Source organism: Anser cygnoides, chromosome 1, assembly GCF_040182565.1.
Source record: "Anser cygnoides isolate HZ-2024a breed goose chromosome 1, Taihu_goose_T2T_genome, whole genome shotgun sequence".
Taxonomy (NCBI): Eukaryota; Metazoa; Chordata; class Aves; order Anseriformes; family Anatidae; genus Anser; species Anser cygnoides.
This window is the reverse complement of record NC_089873.1, coordinates 90,681,074-90,695,708: the sequence shown is the minus strand read 5'-3', so window position 1 is coordinate 90,695,708 and position 14,635 is coordinate 90,681,074. Positions and strand designations below refer to the sequence as shown.

Here is a 14,635-nt window from a genome sequence, read left to right as displayed (position 1 = left end):
TTTAGGCAGTCAGAGAAACAGAGCCTGACTGCCCTCAGTGCCATAGTACTGAAGCTTGCAGTGCCTGAGCTGGTTTCAGTATCTCCGCATCTGTCAGTGAGATGGATGTGGTTGTGCCCTAACCATCCCACCATTCCTGTCTGAGTGGAAGGAAGAGCCAGGAGAAACACTGGGAGGGAAGGAGACCTCTTGACTGGGTGGGTCAGGAATGGCCATCCTGCACCCTCACCTCAGCTCACTCCTCTCCCGCATTAAGAGTGGGGACAGAGGGACAGTGAGGTTGGCACATCCAGCCCACCTGCTCCTCCACAGCCACTGCCTGCAGGGAGAAGTTAGGGCAGCACTGCTACAATCACCCAGTTTTGGTTTGAGGGCAACTGTATAGGACCAATCCCCAGAATCAGCAGAACCCTGGAATGAGTCTTTTCTTTAAAATGACCTCATTGAGAGGCATCACGGACTTCCCAAGTTTAAAGCTACACCTAGGGCAAAGGAAAAGAACCAAGTACTATAGCAAGGAAACCATGCTCAAAGAGCAGGAATCCAGAGCTGCTGAGTGAGGCCAAGCAAGCCACAAGCTGGAGAGCAAATATCCCCCCTAGTTCCTGGGGGACTTCTTTCCTGCACACTCAGCATTTACCCCAGCAGCTCTCAGTGCTTTCCTGGTGTGCACGTGCACAAACCCTGTGGGTCTCTGCACAAGACTTATCTTTTTGCCACCTTGCAGACTTGGCTTTCTGCCTGTCACAGACCAGGCCTCACAAAGCTCTCCCACCTGTGCTGCAGCTGGCCCCCAACACCCCACACCTGCCTGCAACTTCATCAGGTGTTACTTATAAAAGAAGGGAAGGAGGTTATAAATCTCCTTTTCTTAGTCAAGACTGTACCTAATTCAAGCAGCAGCAGTTGTATCTGTACCAGCCAGAAGACTTCATCTCATTTATGTTCAGCTTCACTTGTGGTAAGTGCTGACGCTTGGCTGGGTGATGGGACTTGCTTGTCCTTTTTGTCTTGAGCACAACAGAAGCAGAGTGAGCCCTTGCTGTGGCAAAAGCAGGAGACTGCTGTCCCAAACCTTGGTTAGCAGAGGAAGGCAGATACCTCTCAGGGTGCTTGAGCATACCCTCAACCCTCTGCTGCCTCCCCATGTCCTGCACTGTGCTGGCTATGGTGAAGAGCAGACAGCAGGAGCATGGCTTGAGCACGCCTCCTGCTAGGAGGTGTTGCACTCCAGTGCTGTTAGTATGGGTACCACCATCCTCCAAGTACTTTTTCCCTGTGTTTTTTTTTTTGCACTTTAACATCCCCTTTTGGGAGAAGGGGTGATGAAAGTAGTTATAGTATAGAATTGTGGAGTTTTATGGATGATAAAGGCTGTGGTGGACTTTGGTTTGGAAGCAGTCTAGAGTCATATTTGTCTGTGGTGAACTGGGGACCAGGGGTCCTCCCATTCATCCTGGGTCCTGTTCCATGCTTGTTCATCATTTGGACGGTTTGTGTTATCGTTTCCAAGGCTTATTAACAAGATGGAGAAGTAGAGGGTAGAAGGCTGTTCAAACAGAAGGACTGCTCTTCTTGTCTCAATTTACTTGCGGTTTAAATTAGCAAGTTTTCCTCACCATAGAAAGTCCATCAGAAGTCTTATTTATTTATTTCGTTATTTGATGATAGAAGAAAAATCAGTTTATACGTCTGTATTACAGCATGTAGATATAAGCCAGAAAGCAATGTGTAATGATTCTATGAATGTTTTTTTTTTTGTGACTTAGATGCCCAAATCTTAGTAACTTTTTTTTTTTCCAGTGGGATTTCCCTTCTTGTACAGAGCTCTTTCTCCATCTTATACACTACTTTCACTGAAGTTAGAATCTACTGGGACCTTCACTCTTAAGGCTCAATTTCAGTTTTCTGCTGAAGATCAGGATCAGGCACGAATGTTTGCCAGCCATTGCAATGGCTGAATTTACTCTTTCTTCTGTCTGAGTGGAAGGCATAGGGAAAACATGGGCTGTTAATGCAATATATCTCTAAGCAACTGTAGGAGCTATGCCTTGCTAGCTACCTATACAACACCCCACTTCCAAATGATCTGGTTATGGCATACGGTGATTTCTGCAAAGGAAGCAATTTGGCAGGAACCAGCCCTGCGGGAAGGAGGGAACTCAACTGGAGCATCCTTATCATCTTCTGTTATGTTTTGACCACAGGTTGTCAGCAAATAGCCTTTGGAGTTTAATTACATGATCAAGATTGCTGCGGAGCATGGAAGATGAAAGAACGAATAGGTAATGGAAAGCAATTTTTCCACACCTTTACTCTGGGGCAGCCATAATTAAAGTTAAAGTGCTGCTGCTTTGCTGGAAACTGAGTTAGGGGAGTGAATTGTAATTGCAAACACTGTTTGCTCAGTCACTCTTGGCAACAGCGTCATGTTAACTCAGTCTTTGTGTCTCCTGTGAATCCTCCAGATTGACGAAAACATCTTTTCTTATCCAATTTGTTATCACTGACTTCAGAAAGTCATTAAAGAATATCAGCAGAGCAGATTGGAATCTGGATTAAGAAATCAATTATTGCCAGGAAGTACCTTTATAGACACTAATTAGGCCTTGACTGACATTTATGGTATTCCTTTAATGGTACATATGGTCAGTTTTTAAAGGTACAGGGCAGCTATCAGTGCTGTAAGTAACACCCATCCTTTTTTCCAGCTGGCCACATGCCAGCTCATGCTAGATCAGACACATGCTGCAAAATCTACAAAAGAGTGAATTTTCATACAAGTAAAAATAAAGTCATTGACCTGTTCATTTAGCCAGAAATTAAATGTCACCCCTGGCACCAGATAGCTGGTGTTGGTCACATTTAGCAGGATGGCTCCTGCCTTTCACGGCTGTTCTGCAGATTGCCAGTGGCAGATAGATTAGGCCTTCACAAGAAGGGCCTAATAGATATACGACAGGCGTATATAGGTCTAGACATCTGTGCAAGAAAGAAAGGCCCTGGATAAGTAATCTTACCCTGTGAAAATTGGAAGCACTATAGAGATCTATAATAGAAACAGCCCAGACAAGTATAATTTAATAGGGAAAACGCAGAGACGGGGCAGTCAGGGGACCATGCCAAAGGCAACGTGGGAGCACGCCTTATTTCTGCTTTCACTGTGGCTGTTTGCAAAACTGTCAGCATGATTCTCCATATGGATGAGCATTGAATTGCTTTGCTTTCCCTAGCCTCAACTGGAAGAGTTATCCATCTCTACATTAAACTGAGTCCAATTCCTAACCTCTTCTCTTTCAAATCCTACTGAGGTAAATATCTCCAGGTATTTTAGTATTTTATGATCCCTTCATGATCTTAAAATACAGCCAGTGCTATTAGCTTGTAACTGCCCATTCTGTAAGTAAAAACTGTTTGAAGACAACCTCCCTCTCCACCCTGTCAAAACAAAAAACAACAAATGTACCAAAATTTTGAAATAATCATGCATGGTAAGAACCTGGCTGGACCATACAGTACAGAAAAGAATTAGTTGAGACTTCTGTCAGGGTAGATGTAATCAGTACAATTTGCATAAGAGCTAACAAACTTTATCTTTAGTTTATTTATGTGGCTAGCAAGCTGCAGTGACCTATAATAAATACTTAGGTGAGTTGTGTAAAGATGAAAATTTTAAAGGACAAGTCTATATTCTACAGTTCTTCAGGACTCAAATGTTTTAGTTACATTGGTGCTAGATGACTGTAAAATTGAATAAATCATAAGTCTCAGTCTAGATTTAATATCAAATTTGGTACCTGTAAATAATCCTAAAAGATAATCTCATACATTTTATTTGAAATATTTTCTAACACTGATGCTGCAAATCCTCATATATGAAACTTATACAAGTACTTCAGAAAATGAAACTCCAATACAAAGTCATCTTCTGGGAGTAGTTTAGGAGACTGAAGTTTGAGTCTATCTCTTGATAATATATGGACATGAAATTTAGCTGTCTGAAGGTAGACATTTAATGTAAATGTTAAATTAAGAGAAAAGGACATGTCAGTACTGTGAAATTCTGGTGAAATTAATAGCTGGCCTGTGAATAATTTCATGTATGCAGTGGCTCCTGTTACCCTATGTGATGAGTACTGCTAAATGAAGGATTGAAACATAACTGTGCTGCCTTCATGCAATAGAAATAAAAAAAAAAGATACTAGCTTTCTTAAAAACAAAAGTGGAGTATTAATGGAATCAGTTAGACATGTGAGTCAGTTAGACATGTAAGACTGAACTCAGTTTACTATTAAGATAACGATTATTTTTACAGCATAATTTTCTATATTCTATATAGGACTTCTAATTTTATGTAGAGTAGGGAGTACAGCATGTCATTTTTATAAAGTGAAGTAGAAATAGTTCCTGTGGGATTTTTTCTTCAGAATCTTGAACAATGCTCACTGGTGTTTTGCAATGATCTACCTGGTACAGGTTTATAATCTTTCCTGTGTTATATCTGCATTACCCTAGTGTAGGCCTTTTTTTGTTGTTGTTTTTGTTTTTCCCCTTGCTTTATCCTGCTTAATCTGGAGTGGGCATGCTACTTGTCCACAGGAAAGTCAAAGGGTCAATCATACCTTCACAGCACTGATGTGTATTTCATCCTTCCATGGATTTTAGTCTGGAGAGGCTCTTCAGGTCTCTATCTCCAGTCAGTTATTTGCAGCTTTATGTAAGTAAAATATGCTACGATACAAATAAATTTCCTTCCTTAATCTGAAATATAAATTATGGTAAAGTAATGAATCAAAAGCAATTATCCCCCTAATACGTCTAATCTGAATATATCTTGGTGTGTGTTATAAAGTATTTCTCTGCAAAACCACAAGCAACAATGAAAGATGCAGGACCATTCCTCCTCAAGAAAACCAGCATCTTGTCCTCAGGATAAAATCTGAATTTGGTGCCTACCTTTAGCTCTATGATACTGAGGCTTGCAATGCACTGATAGAGTGGGAAGATAGCTCAGAAATGCTCTGCAAAATCCAGAGTTCAAATTCACATAGATATACATTTATCTTTGCATAACAAAGCATTGTGCAGTCCAAAAGAAAGTCAGTCTGTAGCTCCACCTCAGAACAGTAGCAAAAGCTGCAAGTGACAGAGTTGCAAGACAAGAAATTAATGCAGAGAAATTTATTTATCAGAATCTAATGATCTCATTGAATATGAGCTATGTAGATCAAGAGCAAGTCAAAAATTCTGAAAAAATGGGGATTGAATTTGGATAGTTTCTCTTCTGCACAGCACTCAAAATATTTTGTCTCATCTTGCAGACTGCTTGCTCATTAGATGACACGTATTCTCTTGGCACCACTTGGACTATTTCAAGTAAGCCAGCAGAAAACATCATAATTAGTACTTTGAGTAGCCTTGTCTCAAACCATAAGAAATTTCTATGGTAGGTGTGATGAGAGAGGAGCAAGGCATCAGAGGGGGATGTTGCAGCTATAATTACTGTTACAACTGTAGCTGTAGCAAGGGCTTTTACAGCTATAATTAAATGGTTGTGGCCAAGCACAGGTCAAGAAGCTGGAGGATTCTGCTCAGGATGCAAAACTGTAAACTAGCCTGCTGAAATGAATTTGGATTATTTTCCATCTCACTGGAAGAAGTGAGCATAGGGAGTAGCTGCAGCCTCCTGAACTCTGATAAGATCAAGTTCTCTGAAAAGCAGGAATGCTTTGCATGTGTGCAGTTTCCGGGCTCCCCTACAACTTGTGCAGGTAAATGTTTTCAAGAGGAACTAACAGATAGGAGCATGTGCAAAGAAGTGTAGTATTTCCATTGCCTCCATAAGTAGTTGGAAACAGCAGGTACAGAAGCTTCTGGCACATGGTTTCTGTAGTTTACAATGGAAACCCTTATTTATTTTGTGGGTTTATTAGAATGTGCCATTAGTCTGTGTTTAGGCTGGAGAGCTGAATGATAATTGGTCCTTCAAAAAAAAAAATTTCTCGGGTTGGGTGGGGTGGGGGGCATAAAAAGGTGTCTTTAACTCAGTAAGTATACAGCGTGGGCTGAAGCAGTGAACCACAATTTCTGGAAGCATGGGAGTGTTCCTGGATGTACTGTGTGCCTCTAAAGAATACATTAGAGCTGCACTCTACAAAAGGGGGCACCTCCTGAGATAGCGGCCCTGTTAATTACACTGCCGGTTTCTATTGCCTTCATTCCACTGGCGTATGAAGAAGCATTGACAGATGGGCAAGCACAAAAGCTGTGCAAAGTCAGCAATGCTTGGGGTTCTTGCAAGTGTGATAATGACCTCAAGATGATCCGATTTTTGTAAAAGAGAGGCTTGTTCTGCAATTGTCATCACCGTAGTCTCACATCAGAAAAGGCTTGCTTTTTGTATTTATATATCTTCACTTCCTCTCTTGTTTTTTGCCAGCCACATTTCCCATACTTCTAAACACCACAAATTACAAAACCGAACATTAATTCCCTGTGTGTCTGACAATCAGAGTAGGAAGAGCTGTGAACAAGTTCTGGCTGAAAATACTCTGAACTGGGGGGATCTGATTCAAGTTTTTTCATCTGTAAAACCATTGCCCATCATGGATTTTTTTTAAATGAATGGTGATCTGCAGGTGGAAAACAGAAATAAATTTAAGAGGAAAGTAATGTTTTGATTGTAGTTGGACACTTTATATTCTAATACGAATGTATTTTGTATGTTCAGAATGCATTAAAAAGAAAACCACTGTCCCTTTCCTAAGTAAACTCATAGTATATCTGAATCAGCGTAGAATGCATTTAAGAACACTAACTCATGCTCTTAAGGTTTCATTTTGTCTGAAGTTAGTTAGAAATTACTACCACGAACTACTCTTAATTTGTATTTTCGTGTCAATTCTGTGTGGAAACAATCAAACTTTGTACAAACATATGAATCAAAAAAGTAGTTTGTACACCATTATTCAGTTACTCAATGAACAACCATTTCAAAATCTGCTCTAAATTTTGATTGTCTTACACATAGCAGTTAGGATGAACACAGGTGAGATATTTGCTAAGTGTAAGGAGTCATCTATGGTTTGACTGAAGTGTAGTAGGACAAGCAGCTGGCTTGAGGTCATACAATTCCTCATCATGTACTGTATTGCAGGTGAAGTTCCTTTTCTTTACTCTAGTCTCACTACATCAGCCTGTTAAGTCTTGCCTTGCTAGGGCCCACATTAATTTCATGCTGTTGTTGGCGTACATCACTTTCTAACTTGATACCTGCAATTGCTTGATGGCTGTATGAAGGCTGTAAATCTTTGCCTGAAACAGAACAACTCTTAGAACTTTTAGGTCTTAAGCTTCTGTCATCATAACTTAAGGGTGCTGGACAGTGTTCAGAACATGACATATGCATGTCAATACTTGACTAGATAAAGTTGAAAAATAAAATAAAATGATATACATGTGTTTCAAAGCAATGACTTGCAGTTGCTACCATATATTCATAAATTACCTTTGATGAATACTGAAGCCTTATTTCTCCATGTCTTACAGTTGGTGTGGGCACTGATTTATTTTTTTGCAAAGAGAGCTCAGCACCCTTGTAGTCTTCTCCAGCAATGGTTTTCACTGTATTGTCCTCACTGGAGTCATTGGAAACGTGGAGATCTGGGATCTCCCCAGCTCTGTCCAAAGCTTTCAATTCCACTTGCTCACGCCACCCTGTCAGGATTGTTGTGTTGTATGTTGTGCTCATTAGGGGAAAAGTCTAACACCTTTCATGGTAAAGCATGTGGGCTTTGGCTGCTCTCACTGGCCTTAGGGTTATGCTGTCATTTGTACGGAAGTTGGAAACAGTATTTAGTAGCAAGAGCTTCCAAAAATCATTAAAATTTAATTTGCTTGTGGGGAGGGAGGCATAAAGCACAGGAGATTATGTTCAGTTTATGAGCCTTGACCTTTCCTGCTTATCCATTTCTCTAGTTTAATTTTTGTTCATGAAGTACACATTTCATATGGCTCTGGTTATTATTACGTACTTCTTACTTTATTAATATTACTTGAATGTATATGGGAGGCTATCATTTCCTTTATTGCTGAGGGAGACAGCATCCTGTATCAGTCAGGAAGTACGTGGGGGTAACAGCTAAATGTTCTCTGTACTGAGCCTACGGTCAGCATCAGAAAAGGGAACTAAACAGACTTTCTGCACCTTCAGATGTGTTACTCCTGTCAGTGCTGAGGACGTGAAGCTTTCTAATAGCAAAGGCATGCCTGATTCCTCCCCAAACCCTGCTGACTTTCCAGCCACCTGAGTGGATGTTCAGCTGCTGTTTGCAGCTGAATGATGTTTCCCTTTTCCCAATGCTTTCTTAGCTGCTGGGTAATGATCATCATGGGTCTTTTTTTATTATCGCAGCTTCACAGTAATATTATTCTTCACAGTCCCCCACATGGCTGTTTTGTTTCCAACCACTCTTTCCCTTTGGACTTTGAACACTTCTTAATCTAAGATGGGGACAGAGGGAAGACAACTAAGTATAAAACCCATGGACAATGCCAAAAAAAAAAAGAAATGTCTGGCTAATAGCCAGATCCCTGAAATGGATAGAAATGTGCCCTTATATGTTCACACACCTAGTTTCTGTCAAAATCTTCCTGACCTGCCCCAAACAGCTACAGCCAAGCAAACAAGCTACCTGATTAAAGAGTTTTTCCTCATGCGGTCTTTGCATCTGTACCCACAGTGAAATCTCCAAAGATCAGGAAGGGCCAGAGAGGTTAAGACCAATCAGTTGGTCTAAAATGCAGCTGGTAAAATGTTAAACCCATCCTAGTGCTAAATAATACAAAGAGTGACACAACTGCTCTCTTCTACAGACAGCTCTTTGTGCATAGTATGTGTGCATATGTGTGAGGGAATGTTTCATTTAACTAGGAAGGTAAAGGGGAAGGCTATCAGAAGTAGCAGTACTTGAAATAACATCTGTTCTTTGGACAACAGTCTCCTATCCACCCTTCTAGCTTTCCTCAGCAAATTAATGAAGGGAAAAAAAGGTGAAAGGAACTCAGTAAATAAGTCTGAAATCAACTGTCACAGTGCCTTGTGGAGCTGGAGGCAGGAGATTAAGGCCTCCTTTCATAGATATTTGATTTACACCAGGCATTCTTTATTTTAAGTAACTTCTCTCTGTATCTTGACAGGTGGGTTGGCTGCACAGCAGTCATCAACATAAAACCCTTCAGTGCGGGAACTGCGCTTGAGTGTGAGTTGGCAAACTACATCTCTGCATATAGATCTGTGCCTGTTTTTGACTGTCTTCATTTGCAACAGAACACATAATGCTATTTACATGAGTGGCACCTATGGAGGAGCAGATATTTGGAGTTACAACAGAACAATGTATGTAATAACTCCTTCTGTGTCAAAATCACTCACAAAATATACTTTCTCAGGAACTGCAGTTATGAGGTTAAAGAAAGATTTAGCAAAAACTATCTTTAGTGAATTTCCATATGCCTGAGCTAGTCAACTACGGCAAGAATATACAGCTTAGCTTATTATGAAGGATTTTAATCAAAAATAAGTACAATAAATTAATAGTCAGGGCCCTGAAAGCTCTTCAGCCTCTTGGACCCAAATCTTTTTTTTTTTTTAATTTCTTGATTCTTAACATTTCAGGAGTCCATCCTCAATCAAGAAAACATTTAAGTGCTTAGTAAAATGGGGTAATGCTGGTTGAATTGGGACCTGACTATACAAAATTAAGCTGTCAGATAATATTTTAAATAGGTACAAGGAGCTTCTCAAGAGATTATAGAAAAGTTTGTAAACAGTAGGCCCTGCTTCTTTAACTTATATTAATAAATTCTGTGTTATATTACCACTGTTTTTCGTCTTCTGAACATTTTATTGACATCCAACTGCTGTGCTGAAGCTGTGAAGGTGAAGCTTGAAGCAACAGTGGCTTACCACCAGTATGACAGTAGTTACTTTTGGAAGACTCTATGGGCCTGTAAACTAGCACCTGATACCCATACATGTGTATATTACAGGTGAAATCTAGGGATGATTCCTTGTGATGTGTGGTGTTTTGTTTTTTTTTTTTTTTGGCTGAGGCTCTTGGATTAGGAACATGATCTATTCTTAAAGAAAAGCATTTACCTGTTTAAAGCATTTGGTATCACTGGATTTGATTTGAGCTAAGGGAATCTATCAGAGCCACAGGACCAAAAAGGGAGTTCTCTGTACTTGTTTACTGCAGTACTAAGAAAATGCCTCTTCCCTCCACATTGAGTTCATCTGTGGTGTTGATGTCCTCTGTTAGGCATAAGCAAGTGACAATCTGTACCTTCTTAATCCCTAGGCATCTATGGCAACTGTAATCACCATTTGTGATGTAGAAATCTCTTTGCCTAAGCAAGCAGTGAAAAGGAATGCCTAGGAAATGTGCAGAATTCCCATTGCTAAAACTCTTAAGATCAGTTCAAACAAACTTCTCTGAGGAGTGTCACAGGTCAGTCTTGTTTTACACATTTCTATGACTTCTTGGAAAGAATCCATATTACCAATGCAACTGAACAAGCAGTGTCAAAACGCGTGGTTGCTGTGATTCTCAGGGTGTAAATGACCCAGATGTGTTTATTTTAAATTGTTCTTGCTACTAATCATTAACTAAAGTAGCACTGATACAAAATTGCAATGCTTCTAAATGTGAGTAAACAAAATAGAGCTAACTGAAAATTTTCTTAATATAACCTGAATTCTTACCATTGTTTTTAAAGTGCCTTCGAAGTTGTTCTTTCATTCTTCACTGCTAGTGCACTCTGCAGTCTCAGAGGCTGGGTCAATGAAGGGGCACACAGTATATCTTCAGAAGAGATCAATTGCAATCCCCCAAAGACTGTGCTGCATTACCATTACAGAAGATCACTAATCAGCAACAACTTGCTATATGGCATTGGACACATGTAACTTATCTCCCTGCATTATCCTCTTTTTTTTTAAAAAAAAAAAAAAAATCACAAATCTCCAAACAGCTATGTGGAGGATTGAATGAGATTATGCTCTTACCCTGCTAAGCCTGGGGTAAACAGTGACGCAGACACAGAAGACTGGAATTCTTCTGCCTCTCAGAAACAAGCAGTATTTTTTCCCTGTTTTTTTCTGCTTGCTTCTCAATGGGAATGAAGCAAACAACATTGATTTGGTATGTTTTAGGAAATATTTTGATTTTAAATAAAGATTGTTTTGTATGTTTTAAGTTTGAATAAATTTAAAATGCATGCAGTATCTCAAAACATCACCCTCCTTTAGATTCTTTGCAGAGGTGCTAAGGGCAGCATAAGGGAAAGCAAGTAATGAAGAAGATGAAGTCAGACATTGCTTTGGCTCTGGTGGTGTCCTGATGTCCAAACCTCTATGCCATGACCCTGGCTGGGGATGCCTGCATGGCTTTGAGTGACTGTGCGAATGAGCTGTGCATGTGAGAACGCTCCTGTAGTGCATGAATTAACATGTTATTAACAGTGACAGCTATGTTCTGCCATTTGTAACAGCTCAGTGATACAAGGTAGTCTAAAAAATGTTGGTTGTGACCACTGCTCTCCACCACCGCATTTACTTAATCCTGTCTTCAGGAGCACAATCTAAGCAAGGCTTCAAGACATTAAATAGATGCTTAAGGGGCAATACTTTCAGCTATAGCTAGATGTGAAGAAGTATTGTGATTTTATCTGGATTTCTCTAAGCTTCTGTGTGATGCTGAAGCAAGGAGTTCTGATAGAGTTCTCTTCCCTTCCATGAAATAAGCAAGTTTTTTTCTATTTATTTACGTGAACTCTGTTAATCACAATTCCCTCCTGTTTTGTTCTACTTCGTGTGGTGTTTATATGAGCCTTTGAAAAGTTGACTTGCTTTCTCTGTTATAGTAGGCATTAGACTTGAATTATTTTTGAACATAGTAACTAAACAACGTCAGCAGCCAGAGCTTCTCAAACTCAGCTTCATACTTTTGAGGTAGGAAAGTAATAGGTTACCAGAAATGTTGCCAAAACAGAAGACAGGAGAGTTTAAATAGCTGATATTTGGTATGGAAATATATTTAAGTGTTAGTTTACCTGTTTTCAAATTTTTTTATATTAACATTAGAAAGATAATGTTTCAGATGGCTGGGTACTTTACCTGTTGTGTACTGATTGAATTGTTTTAGTTATTAGATGCCTTGTTTGTGTTTTGCTACTTAAATGCTAAATATATTTACACTTGTCAATTTATTTTTTAAACAAGAGTACAGAAAAGGGAGAGGGGTACAAAATCCATTGGCTTCTCAACATCACTTGACTTAAAATACAAACTTGATTAGTCAGAGGATTTGTTGCAGTTACAGGGATAACTGCACTTCCAGCTCACCCTGGTACCCTCCAGAATAAATAACCACAGGCATTCATCACCTCCCAGCTGAATCACACTGTTCCCACCAGTCTCCTGTGATTCATCACAGCTGCCTCAGCAGCACTAAGTCAGCTTTGTTGTCTCTAGCTTATTCCCCCTGGAAACAATATTCATAATAACTAAATATTAAATCACCTTCTTAAAGCAAGACTTTTATTTAGAACCAAACCATAAAGAAGCAGATGCACTTCAAAACAGGGAATGGTCTTTATGCCTGCTTTTCTCCATAGTTTTCCACTTGGTGATTTTCTATCATTTCTTTTCCATGTGGTTTACAGTGTTGGTCAAACTGTCTGTGTGAACTGCTGTCGGTGTCTTACCAGGTACCTGGAGACCCCTTGAAGTTTAACACAGGTCCTATTCTGTTCCCTTATCTCTCCTACTTCCTTTGAGAAGACTTTTAAATAACATAGGGATCCCTTTCATCCCTTAGCTGCTGCTAGTACAGCAAAATGAGGAAACTGGAAACAAGTTGCAGGAATGACAGCTGGCTGGAAACAACACTGGATGCAAGATATATTATGTTAACAGTTCTTTCTTTTGTCTTTCAAGTGTGTACCAAGATGCTCTGATTTGAGGAGCCGTTGCACGTATTGCTGCTTGCACTTTCAGCGACCCCATTAGGATTAAACAGTATGAACATAGTGTGTGCTTCACGAAACTAGCCACAGCATCAGTAAATAGACCAAATATAGTATTCATAAAATGACTGTGTATCAGTACCAGAGTGAACCCAGGGCTAACTTCACTGCTTTCTAGATTAGTTTTGTTGATCAAAAGAATAAATATTTTCAGGTACAGTTTTGATTGGAAAACTTATGCTCGTATCTCTGCTTGCTGCATTTGCCAGTTATACAGTGGTTAATTGCAATGTTATATTGTCAGGAATTTAGCAGAATTGTTTGTCACTATTAGAATACTTGCAGATATTAAGTAAGCAACAGTTACTAGTATGCAAAATCTGAAAGTAGTAATTTGTCATCTTACAGCAAATGTATCATAGCCTCAATACCATATGTAAAGACTCTATCATAATTTCCTCCATTTTCCCAGGTGTATGAGTGATTGTAAGACTGTTTCAAAAGTTAAGGAATTTGCTAATAAAAATAAACTTTATTCATTTATTCATAGGTCAAATATGGTGCAGAAAGTGTGAGATGTTTAACCTCTATAGCAACAAGAGAAGCAAAGAAAAAGTTTCTAGTAGAAGATAGGTGTGTTTTTTGTTGTTGTGTGTGTGGTTTACTTTTTTATTTCTACCTATTATTTTTCTCATTTATTTCAGTGAGTGAGGTACACTTGAAAGTCAACGGTTTGCTTCTGTAAGTTGAAAATTGAAGCTGGTTCACTTCCTAAATCCATTGCCCTTGAGAAAAAATGTGGGAAGTCCTATCCTGCTCAAGACTGATTTGGAAAGAAGGTTTTGTTAAGATTTCTTGAGATCCAGTTGATCTCCTTCCTGGTTTGCAGTTTGTAAGTTAAGGAATCCACATATCTCTTTTGAAGGATCAAGAAATGTTGTCTAAAGGAAGGAGCTCTTCACCTGATACAATCAGTGGTTCTCTGACACCAGCTAAAAGCAGCATGCATGTGTTTATCTGGGTCTTGTGCACACAATGCAGATCTCTCTGACTATTAACTTTGAATGTATTACTTATACCATTCAGTAGATGATGAGCTGAAGAAAATGCTTGTTTTTTTTCATCTTGTACAAAATTTGTTTAACCATAGGGGCAATCTTTTTTCCTAGGTTTCAGACCTCACAGTGAATACACTAAATACACACTTGGTCACATAAATTTTCACATAGCTGACAAAATACTGAAAGATATATTATGTAGCAGAAATGCTACCGTGTCATTAAGTTGATACTATGAACTGGGTAGAAAGGTTATAAGACTTCCAAGATGTTTGTAGCATCTCTTCTAATTCTTCAGTCTTCATCATCTGTCTCTCAATACAATCATTGCAATACTCTGATTTTCTTGCATTTATCCTCATCAAAACGCAACAGTTGATTTAATAGTAGAACAAATGCCGTATGTTTGCAGAAACATACTGACCATGAGAAGTGTCACATCTAGAACTTTAGTACAGAATCCCTTCTTAATTTTAGGCTAGGTAGTTTTGACTGTGAATCTCGTTTTTCATCCTGCCCTAGTAGACAGTGTTCATTGCATGTAGCC

At 39.3% G+C, this 14,635-nt stretch overlaps 1 long non-coding RNA gene across 2 annotated transcripts; it reads left to right on the top strand.

Moving 5' to 3' along the window:
- Nucleotides 1-876: 876 nt before the first annotated feature.
- LOC106039461 (uncharacterized) lies at nucleotides 877-14,258 on the top strand. 2 transcript variants are annotated; one of them, XR_001209269.3, is made up of 5 exons: nucleotides 877-961; nucleotides 2,208-2,285; nucleotides 9,200-9,398; nucleotides 10,363-10,512; nucleotides 13,735-14,258. It is a non-coding gene; the product is annotated as an uncharacterized lncRNA (long non-coding RNA). The 2 variants fall into 2 exon arrangements; XR_001209266.3 differs by lacking the exon at nucleotides 13,735-14,258 and adding an exon at nucleotides 10,781-10,998.
- The last annotated feature ends 377 nt before the right edge of the window (nucleotides 14,259-14,635 follow it).